The sequence below is a fragment of the Sparus aurata genome, chromosome 3, assembly GCF_900880675.1.
Source record: "Sparus aurata chromosome 3, fSpaAur1.1, whole genome shotgun sequence".
NCBI classification, from domain to species: domain Eukaryota; kingdom Metazoa; phylum Chordata; class Actinopteri; order Spariformes; family Sparidae; genus Sparus; species Sparus aurata.
In genome coordinates, this window is record NC_044189.1 from 13,037,140 (window position 1) to 13,050,130 (window position 12,991).

Here is a 12,991-nt window from a genome sequence, read left to right on the forward strand (position 1 = left end):
AAGACAAAAACAAAGTTTTGTGATTACGTAGAGCAGTACAAAACCAGACAGATATATCTATGTGAAGAAATAAACAGTCCAGACAGTCTGGTCCCAGGAATATTAAAAGCGACATTGCTACAATACATGCAGGGGCAGCTGACAAGAGAAACAAACACTGTCCGTACAAAAAGGGGAATATTAGTCGCAAATGAATAGAGGAAGCTATGGGTGAGTGCTAAACAGGCTCTTCCTTGAGGACAGAATTGAAGAAACCAAGGAAATGATGGAGTAGAGCAAGTAAATGGGAAATTTCAAAAGGAAAATCGATGGGAGGTTTATGTACAAGACTTCGGCTGGTGGCAGGTGTATTATTTCTCCAATGTGACTTTTTCCTCTGTGGTCCGTCCAAAGCCTGCACCACTCAGGAGGTGGTGGATCCTGCAGAGTGTATGCCTGGAGGGCTGCAGTATTGCCTTTGTTAGCAAAAAAATTCTTACCTTTGGCTTTTGAAGGGCAGTGTTTGAAAAAAGGAAACTCCAAAGTTCACAGTGGCTTCCTTCCCGTGGGGACGATGGGAGAAGAACTGTGAAGGGAAGGGTGAGATACTTAGCAAACAGCCTGTGTTTTCATACCAAGCTAACAAGAGTATATTCATTATTCATGCCATTCAGTCCCCCCTGCAAACATTCCTGTAAACTAGCCTTTGATTATTTTTTCATCATGTCCACCATAAGAAAATCTGACTGTGAGTGAGTGAAGGCGCACCACTAAATCACACAAAAGCATTTTCTATTTCACCGACATTCATCTTGTCTGTGTTGCCTCATTCGACCCACCCACACAGAACATCTGCGTGACACTGAAATGTTTTGAGTAACAGCGTTAAATGAATTATGTGATATTTAAAGTTGTGTAGTCTGCCTCCTGTGTCCAACAAGGATCACATCAAATAGAATCTTAAAACCTTAATTAAAAGAATGCACCACAAGTAGATGCTCTTGCTGGACGTCTTTGCTGAAATGATCATTTTAATGAATCCATTTACTGGCCGAGATTTTGATCGTGCTGGCCGACGTTTTCCTTTGCCCCCTGGTTAAATAGGTAGTGAAGGCAGATAAGAGTTATTAATATGTATGCACCTCTGATCTTACAGTGTAGAGGACAGACCACATCAAATTGGTTCAGATTAAACACATTAAAAAAAATAAATAAATACACACACACACACACACACACACATATATATATATACACACACACACATATATATATATATATATATATAATATATATATATATATATATATATATATATATATATATATATATATATATAGCCTGAGGTTTTGATTTAAGATATTAGTTTGGACCTGCTATGAGAGCTTTACTTGAGTTTTACAGGTGGCTGTGAAAGACTGATTTATATTTTTAAATACTTGTAAACACTTTAAAACATATTTGCATATGGATTATTGTTAAGCTTCATTAAAGGATCATCTTAAACTCTTAGCAGTAAAACAATCTAGACCTTCATGTGGATAAACTGTACACGAAACGGAAGACACACTGCAAATGGTAAAATACCAAATAAAGGGCTGATTTAGCCATAAACTACCTTGCAACATAAGTTTATATGAAGCTTCACTGCGTGTCTAATTCATCCTATTATCCTTAAAGTTGGCGTGCTGCAGGGGTATGATTAGCCCACATCAGAATTGCAAAATATCATCATATAATCCTTTGTAATCTCATATAATTCAACAATGTCTTCAGAATAAGGCCCCTTAGTTATGATATTTAATCACATTTTGCTGCTTATACTTCTGTGCATTTAAATGTGACATCCATTTTTTATAATGGTGTTTTATCATTGCATTATTTGAAACTTTTACATTACTAAAGTATGTTCATACTTCTTTCACAAGTGTGTTTCATTGATGACCACAGGTTACCTTGTGGGGTTTTAGACCACTAGTGGTGCTGTAGAGCAATGTTTTGATGAGTGGAGTCCAACGTTGTTTGTGTCTCATGCTGTAAGAGAGCTTCTGATGTTAATGTTCTCATATGTCTTGCTCGTCAGTCACTCTACTGCACTGTGATTTTAGTCATTGATTTTTACACAGTTTTAACAGTGTAATTAACTGTCTTCTTGTTTTTTGTTCACTGTAAACAGCCACATATAATCAATAAATCATTTTGTAATGCACTTAAACTAAATATACAAAACTTGAAAGAACTTGAAAGTTGTTGTTTTTTTCAGATCTCGTCAGACCTTTCAGACCACTTCACAACTTATGAACACATTTGGAGTCGTAACATTTGAAAGGATGAATTTAATGTGCGGAACTCCATCAATTCAATAAAGAACTTTTCCAAAGAAACATGAACAGTATTTACACCCCAGGCTAGCACTGTTTTGAGAGCTAAAACTCTGGAAACCAAGGTCTCTTTAATACATTATGATATCAGTCATGGTTGTTTACCTTTACAATAATGACAACATTCCTATGATAAAGGTTACTGCTGAATACAGTCTTTAAGTGTCACTTGAAGAGTCAGTGTTTTTGATTTTATCTGAGTAATGTCAGCTGATTTGCTTTAATTACTGTTATTCTACTACTGTTACGTTATTCTGAGTAAGTGCTTTTTTATTTTGGATGAGTAGTTGATTTGGTTTTAATAACCATTTAGGCTAGTAATTAAGTGCTTTTCACTTCAAGAGTCAGTGTTCTTTATTTTTCACGAGTGGTTGATCTGGTTCAATATTAACTATGTAACAAAGTGAGATTATGGTATTTGTCACTTTAAGAGTCAGCGCTCTTGATTTTATCTGAATAACATCAGTTGATTTGGTTTAATTACTCTTTAGTTAAGTTACTCTGACTCAGTGCTTTTTATTTTTCACGAGTGGAGTCAGTGTTCTTTATTTTGCATGAATAGCTAATCTGGTTCAGTAATAACTGCGTAACAAAGTGAGATTACAGTATTTGTGACATTAAAAGTAAGCGCTCTTGATTTTATCTGAGTAACATTAGTTGATTTGGTTTTAATTACTGTTTAGTTAAGTTATTCTGAGGCAGTGCTTTTTTATTTTTGAGTGAGTGGTTAATCTGCTTCAGTATAAACTGTGTAATTTAGTAAGACTGCAGAGCACGTCACTTTAAGAGAGTGTTAGTTATTTTGCACGAGTGGTCCATCCGGTTCACTATTAACTATGTAACTAAATGAGACTATCGTGTGTGTGTCACTTCGAGAGTCAGTGTTGTTGATTTTATATGAAAAAGTGCATTTATGTTATCAAGTCATTCTGCGTGCTTGTCACTTTAAGAGTCAGTGCTTTATATTTTTGAATGAGTGGTTGATCTGCTTCAGTGTTAACTGTGTAACTAAGCGAGATTGCGGTGCCTGCCTCTTTAAGAGTCGATGTTGTTGATTTTTATCTACAAAACGTGTATGGGTTGTGTTAAGTCATTCAGAGTCCATGTCGCTTTAAGAGTCAGTGTCGGTCATGTCGGATGAGTAGTTGATCTGCTCCAGTATTAACTGTGTAACTTGGTGAGATTGCAGTGCGTGTCACTTTAAGAGTCAGTCTTCGGGTGGCTTCTTGATATTAATAGAGCTGCTGTGTCTTCCTCCTCTGACGTAATGCCCACAGCCTACAGAGAGACAGGCGGAGGGGTCCTGTCACAGCAAAGCGATAACACTAGTCTGAACCAAAAAAAAAAAAAAAAAAAAAAAAAAAATTACAGATAACGAGCTGCTCTGCTTTGGTTTGCTGTCGGCCAGCAGACCCGGGCTTCTGGGCGGCAGAATAACAATGACCAATAACATCGGAATATTACTACAGAACACCAGAAGTCACTGAATCAGTCGGTTAGCAGTGTTGCCGCGAAGCCTTTAACTGTCTCTCTCTACTCCCTCTCAGACCAAAGAAAGAAACAGGGACAGCCAAGACACAGTCACCCCGTCCGACATCATCAACAAACAAAAACCCCACAAAGAGACGAACCGGCCAGCCAGCACAGCCAGCCCGCCACCATCTTAACAGGCTGCTGAAAGAGACACACACTGAGAGAGAAAAAAGAGGCTAATGCTTATTTTTTTGATCAACAGGTAAGCAGCTACCCAAAAGAATACAGCACACGAATGCACACTCACTCACAGCCCTTTCTCTTACTAGTTGGTGCAGTGACATTGTAAAAAAAAAAAAAAAAAGGAAAGAACACTCTAGAGGAGAAGAAACGGCAGCGGCGGCGGTTTGGAGTTTGTAGATGGCGAAGCGCGTGCATGGCGAGAGAAAACACGAGATTAGCTTCGCGTTGAAGGGGGAAGCTATCAAAGTGGTGTGTTTAAGGGAGACAAAACATTGCTCTGTTAGCCGCGGTGGGTAGGTTTCTTCTCTCTCTTCTTCTTTTTTTTTTACGACGGGCAGCAGTCGCTTTGCGTCTTATGTAACTAACGGCCTGAGCAGCGGCGTCGGGAAGGAAAGAGGGATCTGCTGAATGAGAGAGAGAGAGAGAGAGAGAGAGAGAGAGGGAGGAAAAGAGCAGCAGCAGCACCCGCTTTTCCAATTCACATGGCAATTTACATTTAGGTTAGGACACCCAAACGCCACACAAATACAAATTGGGGGGCTAGCTGTGGGGAACGGCTTTGATTTTTGAGACTTGAGTTTTTGAAGCCCAGCAGCAAGGGGACGTGGAGTAAGTCGCCTCAAGTAGGTTTGTCTCTGTGTGTGTGCGTGTGTGTGTTTTAAATAAGTTTTGATTTCTTGTGATTTTTTTTTTTTTTTGGTTGTTGTTGTTGACATTCATTGACTGAGCGTCCAGAAGCCGGTGCCTTCCGATTTGAGGGGAGGAGAGGGGAGGGTGGGAGATTTTGTCACTTCAAAAAAGTCTCTCATGTATCATCTGTGTGATTACTTTTGTCATTGATAACTTTTTTCATTACTATTCCGGCTGCAAACTTGATATTCTAAGTTCACATTTTTCTGGGTCCCTCCGAGTGACGCACGTCGCGGAGAGAGAGAGAGAGGGAAAGAGTTTTTTCTTCTTCTTAAAAGTGCTGAAAGGTGGACTTTGGAGGGGTTTTTTTTTAAGAAAGTGGTGGAAAGTAGTCCAGATCAGAAGGGGGATGTGCGTGTTGATCAAGTGCTTTTACAGGCGATGTGGCGATGTGTTTTTTGTTTTGTTTTTCTTTTGCACCTCTTTCATTGTTAGGAAGCTCCGAGAGCGCATGGTGGATGTGAATTGTCGTAAAAAAAAAAAGGTCCCCCCCTCTCCTCTCCCCTCACCTCCCCTCCCCTCCCCTCCCCAAACATCCTGTCTTATCAACTTTAAAGAACTTCCTAGCTCTGATATCACGCGACGATTCTGTTTTTGTCTGTCTGTCTGTTTGTTTGTTTGTTTGTTTGTTTGTTGTTGAAACTTTCCATGAGTGATGCCGGGAAGCCCTGAGTTGCATTTCCACTCAACTTTGTGAAAAAAAAAAAGTTGCCCCCCTCCTCCTCCTCCTTCTCCTCCTCCCCTTCGTTGTAAGAAACTGTGATGTTCCTTTGAGATAAGGGAGCCGGGTAGGCATGACAACTCTGTGGGGAGAGCGGAGTATGTGAAGCCAGCACAATGAGGCACACACTGCAAGGAAGCTTTTTACATAGTCCTTCACAGTTCTCCAAATCTGGCCCCCCGAAAGAACTGCTTATGTGCCGAGCGACTTTTATTCAGCAGATAACCTCGGTTGATTTTTTTTTTTTTTTTCTAAAAAAGCAGAGCAGGGCCTGCGAGACTCCGCTCTGACCTCACGCTTGTTCGCAGTTGTTCGAACAGTGGACAGTTTGTTGTTTTATTAAGCAATTTCATTGAATCATTTATTCACCGGGTGACCTCGTGAAGTTGCAAAAACTTTTGTCGGGGCTGTCTTGCAGCAGGTCTGTTGGCATGTTTGGTTCTGAGGCTTCAATGTTCGAGATCAAAATTTCTACACTGATTTGTCAGAAAGTTAAAACACTAACTTTAAAATGTACTTCAGAGTTTTTTCCCCTTTTAAGTTTTCTGTGACCGAAACAGCTTCACACACGGGGAAAAAAGGGTTACAAGCGCTCCCTTTTCGATTCATAAAAACTATGGGGATCTACTTGAGGAAAACGCAAACGGACAAAATGATTTATGAAACTTTCAAGGTTTAGTTTTGCTTCGCGGTTTTTATAGGCGGCACACTAACGCAGCTCTCATTCTGAGGCAGTAAATGCTGAGCATTTGTTTGGACTTTTTAAGAGTACAGCTTTTATTTTTATGAAGGACAGACAAGTCTTCTCTGAGATTTAGAATAGTGAGAAAAGTTTGTTTTTAACTTTTTTTGGGGTGGAAACAAAACTTCAATATGTTGTCAAAGTCAAATCAAGCTCTGAGTATTTCAGTTTCGGTTAAAGTTGAGAATCCGGTAAATTTACGTGACGTGGAGCTTCATGTGTTACTTTTTCTCACAAGTTTCCTTTGTTTTTCTTGAAATGATAGTCCTCGTCATCTGTCAAGAGTGATATTGATAATGGCACTTTAAAGGGGCGCTGTGTAGTATTTGGAGAAGCAATTCAAAAGTCAGAATTTCAATATTTACAATATGACTGAGGTAATAATACAAACAAAACAAAAAAGAAGAAATATTTATCTTTTCCACAACTGAATCATCAAGCTGTTCTCAGAGGAAAACAAGCTCCCGAGAACACTATTCGAAGCTAGAAAGGTGGCAGGGTCCGCCACATATAAACAAAGTAAAACAAAAGTGAAGAGAGTTTGTTTATGTAGTTTGTTCAAGCATAGGATGAAGATCTTCTCTGATTTTAAATTTAAAACTACACAATGCTCCTTTAAGGCACTTTTGAAACAAGTAAATCAAACTGCCATCATCTTTTAATTTAGTTGTGAATATTTTCAGACGGTCCTCTGCTATCCTGTTCCGTCCCGTCCATCGTGTCCTTCAGTGCTTTCTCCTCACTCCCCACACGCTTGCATACGACGCGCTCCGGCCTCACGTATCGTCACCCCATCACCCTCAACAGTCCAAATAATTGATTCCTATATCCGCAGATATCATGCATGTAATATGCCTTTGTTAAACTTTTTACAAACACTTAACAAGTTCCTTTAGACCGTGTAAAAACACTTGATCCAGCAGCCTATCAATCTATAACTTTTTGAAAAAACGTTCCTCTTTCCAGACACTGGATATTATTGTATCTTACGGCCTTGTTCGTAGCTGCTATTAAACGTCAAAACAGTTGACGACTTCCTAAAGAGAACCTCTGCTTGTAAAACTCTTTTTTTTTCCCGTATGTGTGTGTGAGACGGAGTGGGAGAGAGCACAGCACTTTTTCCTGTGTGTGTGTGTGTGTGTGTGTGTGTGTGCGCACGGAGACGGGCCATGGCTTACTCATATGGCTGCAATATGTGAAGTCTCTGCGGTGGAACTGGGAAGAGAGAAAGTTTTGAGAGAGAAAGACTCAAACAGAACGAGAGAGAGAGAGAGAGAGAGAGAGAGGGAGAACACATGGAGAGAGGGAAGTCAGAAATGTCCTGTTCAACTAGCTGGAATGTATCTCCTGTGTTTTATTGATGGTTTGATGTTCTGTAAGACACGAGGAACAACTGTAGTGATTTTGTGGGCTGCCATGCATTTTTCCTTTGGTCGTTTCGAGGCGAAGCGCCGCGTTAAGAGGGGGAAAAAGTTTGAGTTGGAGTGTAAAAAGGCCAGACGGCGTGGTGTTACAGACAGGGAAAGGTTTTTTTTAATGCAGCGGTTTTCAAACATTCGTCATAATTGATCATTTCACAAGTTGGGAAGGAGTTTACTTTTCATTGATAAATGCTTAATGTAAGTGCGTTTTTAAAAAAGAGAGGCACGTTACCTGCTGTCGAGGAAAATAAAAAGGAAGGAATGCAGTAAGGAAAATAGTGCCACTCGGAGTCCGAGCCAAAGTGTGTTTGACATAAAGACTAGAACGCCCACATCTTTACAAATAGTGGGTCGAGACCGTACACAGTGAAATCAATAACTTCACCCACGCTGCGTAAGAAACAATAGAGAACAAAGTTTATGGGATTGATAGAAGCTCCTCGACTTATGCCGAACTTCAGCTGTACCTCGTCGAGAGCCTTCAAATGCTGATTTCCTTCATTGGCTATTAATCTGGTCGATAACCTTCACCATCAATCGACCATTTGCTCACTCCTTAAAATGTCAGGAAAGTTAAAAAAGCGTTGGATCGCTTTCTCTCAAATGTCCTGTTCTGTCCACAAACCAGTGACGTTCAGTTTCATAGAGGAGTACAGACGCCACAAAACCTTCACATTTGAGAAGCTGAAATCAGAGAATTTCAGAGATTTTCTTTTCTGAAAAGCTGACTGAAAGCGCGATTAAGCAATCATCAGAATAGTCTGGGAGTGATTTATGAGTCGGAGACAACACGCACACCACTTGCTTTTTTTTATTGGCCAGGGAATCCGATCCCTCGACAGGCCTGCACGCATTTTTGAACCTCTGCATTGATTCATTTAAAAAAAAAAGAAGAAAAAAAAAAAAAAAAAAGGTAAATGTTTCGGTCACAGAGATGTCTGGAGAATGGTCTGAAATGTCGAGGTACACAAATGTATGCAGGAATTACTATTGTCAACTCGACCTTATCCCAGCTCTACCCTCGTCTACATGACACAGCAGAAGGTTGGGTGGGCGAGGTGAGGCAATTTATTTACATCTCCTGCTGAAATCTGTCGCTGCTGAGAAGAATGCAAGTTATTACTCCTGTGTTACTGTCTCTCTGCTTCTTGTTACGTGTCGTCTCTCAGAGTGGCCGTGTCGTGTTGCTCCTTGTCGTAATGTGTTTCAGTTGCTCGTGTCTTATTGTTGCCGCTCCATAAACTGGTATTCCGGTGGTGGATGGGATATCAACATGCTAGCAAATGAAGTAATCCCCTTTTTAAAGACCTGTTGCCCGCTGAGGGGAGAAGGAGTGTGTGGCAGCGAAACACGCGAGAATGAGTTGAGTTAAACAACTTGCATTGCTGAGACAGTTGCTGAGTGTTTCAATTGTTTTTAAAACTTTTGATTTAACAGTTTTCTTTAAAGTTTTGCTCCTGGTTTTGTTCTGATGATACGAGTGCTCGCAGCTGACGTCTCCATACGTCACCATTTAGGGTCCTGTGCTGATAAACTCAAACAAAGCAGATACCACAGTGTCGACGGGATCACAAGAGATAGGCTTTAAAAGTGTCTTCCTTCGTGTGGACGCACAGATCTAATTTATTTCTGATTTCTGATCCCATTTGTTTATGGTCGGGTACCGTCCTAACCCTTGTTGTTTCTAATAAGCAGGAAAAAGATAGCATCTATTAGAGCAATCAGCCGTTAGTCATCTCGAGCCTCGATGCAGTTCAGATAAAGGAAAACCTCCATTTGTCACGGATAGTTTATTTAAAGGAAAAAAAAAAACTTTTCGCAAGGGCTTCTGGCTCTCTTGGCTCGCTCTGTGAGTCGCACTGCTTTATTACACCGGTCTCTTGCTTTGCTCATATCCCAAGGACACAATTGTTTTTAACTTATTTTAACCGTCTGGGCACATTGTTCTGGCCCTTTCATTGCTTTATATTAGCTGCTTGTAACGTCTGCGATACAGTATTTTGAGCGTATTCCTCCTTTGAATTTACTGGAAGTCGCTCTGGAAAAGAGTGTCTGCTAAATGCCCAAAATGTCATCCCCACTCTGTCTGTGGTTAGTGCAGCCTTGTTTAGGCTCGAGTTTTGTCTCTAATGTTTTTTGGTCTTATTTTAGACTTTTAAGTCTGCCCTTTTAGGCGGCCTGCTTCAGATAACGAGCACATGGTCTTGGTTAAGGGTGATCTTTTTTCCTTCTTTTTGTAGTTCTTTTGGGACAGACAAATCCTAAATATGGGACAATTTTTCTTCCTTAGATCTGAGAGAATAAATAATCCTTTTGTCACGACACAGTGGAGAATGATAAAGTGGTGGTTGAGCAGATCGAAGCATATACTGGTAGACGGTGATGACACAGGCAGCAGGAGGAGTTTTTGTGGTAAATGTAGACTCGGAAAGGTAACTGAGTATCAGTTAAATCTCTCAAATATGCTGTTTTTTATGAAACCTGAGAGATTTGGAAGGCACTTTTGATCCTCTGCTCGACACAACTTTCCTCCTGAGGCAATTAACGAAAGCTCACTTGTCTGAGAAATCTGCCGACCTGCTATGTGATGTGATATGAGTTGCGAGTTCTGACAGATTTGACTCAGCATTGTACTTGGCACACTCGGGCTTCCTGTGCACCCAGACGTTCAGTTATCAATCACTGTTCACACACATTTTTCGACCTTGCGTAAAAAAACACAAGTGGATGATTTGCTCCAGGGCTGCGTTCAATTAACTTTCAAATAAATCAAGATCTAATTGAAAATGATGCTCGTCAACTGTCGTATTAAAGTTTACCACACAGCAGTAGTTTTTCTGTACTTCTCATATGGACGTGCTTCAGCTGACCATCATTTTCACTGTTGGTTAATCTGTTGATTATCTTCTTAATTAATCAATAAGGTGTTTGGTCGGTAAAATGTCAAAAAATGGTATAAAAAATAAAATATTTGTCAAGACCAAGAAGAAGTCAAATGTCTTGTTCTTTCCACGTTCCAGATATATTCAGTTTGCTGCCATACAGTCGTAAATGAAGCAGAACATTTGGATAGAAAAGCTGGACTAAGATAATTTTAAGTTTTTTTCCTAAAAAGAAAAAAGATTACTCAAACTGATGAATCGATTACCATAATAGTTGCTGATTTATTTAATAGTTGACAACTTATCGATTAATCGGTTAATCGCTGCAGTAGCACATTTTCCACAGGTCCCAAACACTGTATGTCTGTAATAATAACCACTTTTGTTGGACGACCCATTGTCCCAGAAATAATTGCAATAAACAGTATTGTAATGCTGTGCTACCTATATAATTATAATAAAATACTACTAATCCTAAAAATACTAACGACACAAAGAGCAGTTGACTTTTAATCGACTTGGAATTACAATCCAAAACAAATATTAAACTATTCTAAACTATGACAAAATAAATAAACATTTAAAAAAAAAAGTGCACTGTAAAAAGTGAACAAAACAGAAATCTCATCGAAAGTCATGGACATAAATTGATCAGGCGGTGGGAAATAACATAAGACATGTATGACGAGTCGACAGTGTAATTATGGTGACAGTTGCTCCTCGTCTCCCAGCTATAGCACAGGTGTTGTCCCAGGTTTAAAGGGCTTCACAAAAAGTAAATAAAAGGAAAAAAAAAAAAAAAAGATATATTGAAGACTGCATATCCTCCACATTCCTGCAAACAGTCGTCGGTAACTTTCTTGAAACGAAGCGGACAGTTACATGTGTTTTAAATGTTGGTGTCACTGAGATCCTAACAAGAACCATTTGTAAAGTTATTTGTATTCACTCTGCGCTGTAAGATGACCATTTTTACTACTGATGCTTTGTAGAATTAGTCAGCCTTTTTTTTTTTAGACTCTGACAGTGCATCAAAAGTTAACATTAAATTTGATTGATGTGGTCCAACGGCGCTGTAGGTCTTGTTGTGATAATAGGCAGTAAAAAAAGCTTCCTCTTAATGGTTTCACATTTGAAGATCAGGGGCTCCTCATTAAAAAAAGGTAAAGTCCAATTGCAACAACTTGTAATTGACAACGATAAATATTGAGCTTAAACCTGCGGGGGGGAAAAAGTCACTGACGGGGGGAATCAATTTAGCTATTGTGGTGAATTATTAGGGGGATTGCCCTTTGTAAATTTTTAATCCTCGCATAATGAATTTGAATGAGATCCAGTATTGCTATTTCTCATGGCAACAGTATTTTAAGAGGTTGCTTTAAGTGGAGTGGGGATATTTGCAGCTGTTGAATCAGGACCTCATGTCATTTTTAAACATTTGTGATTATTTCACTTCACTTATACTCTCATGTCAGTATAAACAAGGCCGGGATTATTTTGTGTATTTTTCGCTCAGATTTCTGCTCGCTGAAGATACTGGAGCTGGCTCTGCTACCTTTTAATGAAAAGCCAATGGCTGGCATTTATTTGTTTCCAGTGTAAAAAACATTTTAAAATGACTTGAAAAGGAGTCAAGAGCAAGATAATCCATCAGAGTAAACACGGCATTTTGAGTTTAGTTTTGTCAGAGATTACGTTTTGTTTCATTTCTTTACACCAGGGTTTAGTGTTTACCTATTACACTGTGTTGTGTAAAGCCCTTCCTGTCGTCTGTTACTACTGGGGAGATATGAAAGTCTATGTGAGGGTTTAAACTTCCTATAAACATCGTCACCTGAGCCACATCGATCGGTCAACTGAAAGAAAACTCATCGCCAACTTTTTGATGATTGATGAATCATTGATTTTGAGGCGATAATGTAAGCATTTGCTACTTTTCTTTGTCATTTAATGATATTAAATTAAGATTTTTTTTTTTTATCTAAACATATCACTTTAGGAAGTAGTGATGAGCATTTTTCACGTTTTTTATATTTGCAAAGATAATCAGGAATTTCCACATATGTACACAGATATATGTATTTTTAATTAGGAGGCCACTGTTGACAACGTTTCAAATATGTTTTATCACGCTTAATGTTTGTTTGAAGAAATACAAAAGAGAAAAAAGTATGTTGGAATGTATTTGGCATGCATTTGGAGAAATAAACTAGCTGTAGAAAAAAATTGACAGCGTTGCCAAGTGATTCTGGTGGACAGAACATGAATTGGAGGGGGGGGATGATGGCTTTCTTAAAGCAAATATTTAATGTATATACAGTGGAAAAGCTAACGCAGGCACGCAAATGTATAGCTATAATTACTGTATTCCTGCGGTGTGAGATAAGATGAGCCTTTATTAATCCCTCAGCAGGGAAATTCACATGCTACAGCAGCTTAAGAGTCGTAGGCAGAGGGAA

At 39.2% G+C, this 12,991-nt stretch overlaps 1 protein-coding gene across 4 annotated transcripts in view; it reads left to right on the top strand.

The window, feature by feature from the left end:
- Positions 1-3,552: 3,552 nt before the first annotated feature.
- Positions 3,553-12,991, top strand: part of trps1 (trichorhinophalangeal syndrome I) — a 125,086-nt gene continuing 115,647 nt past the window's right edge. The window contains exon 1 of one of the 4 annotated variants that reach the window (XM_030412587.1): positions 3,553-4,095. The gene's annotated coding sequence lies outside the window, so the exon portion shown is untranslated. The other 3 variants (XM_030412586.1, XM_030412589.1, XM_030412590.1) reach the window with 3 other exon arrangements.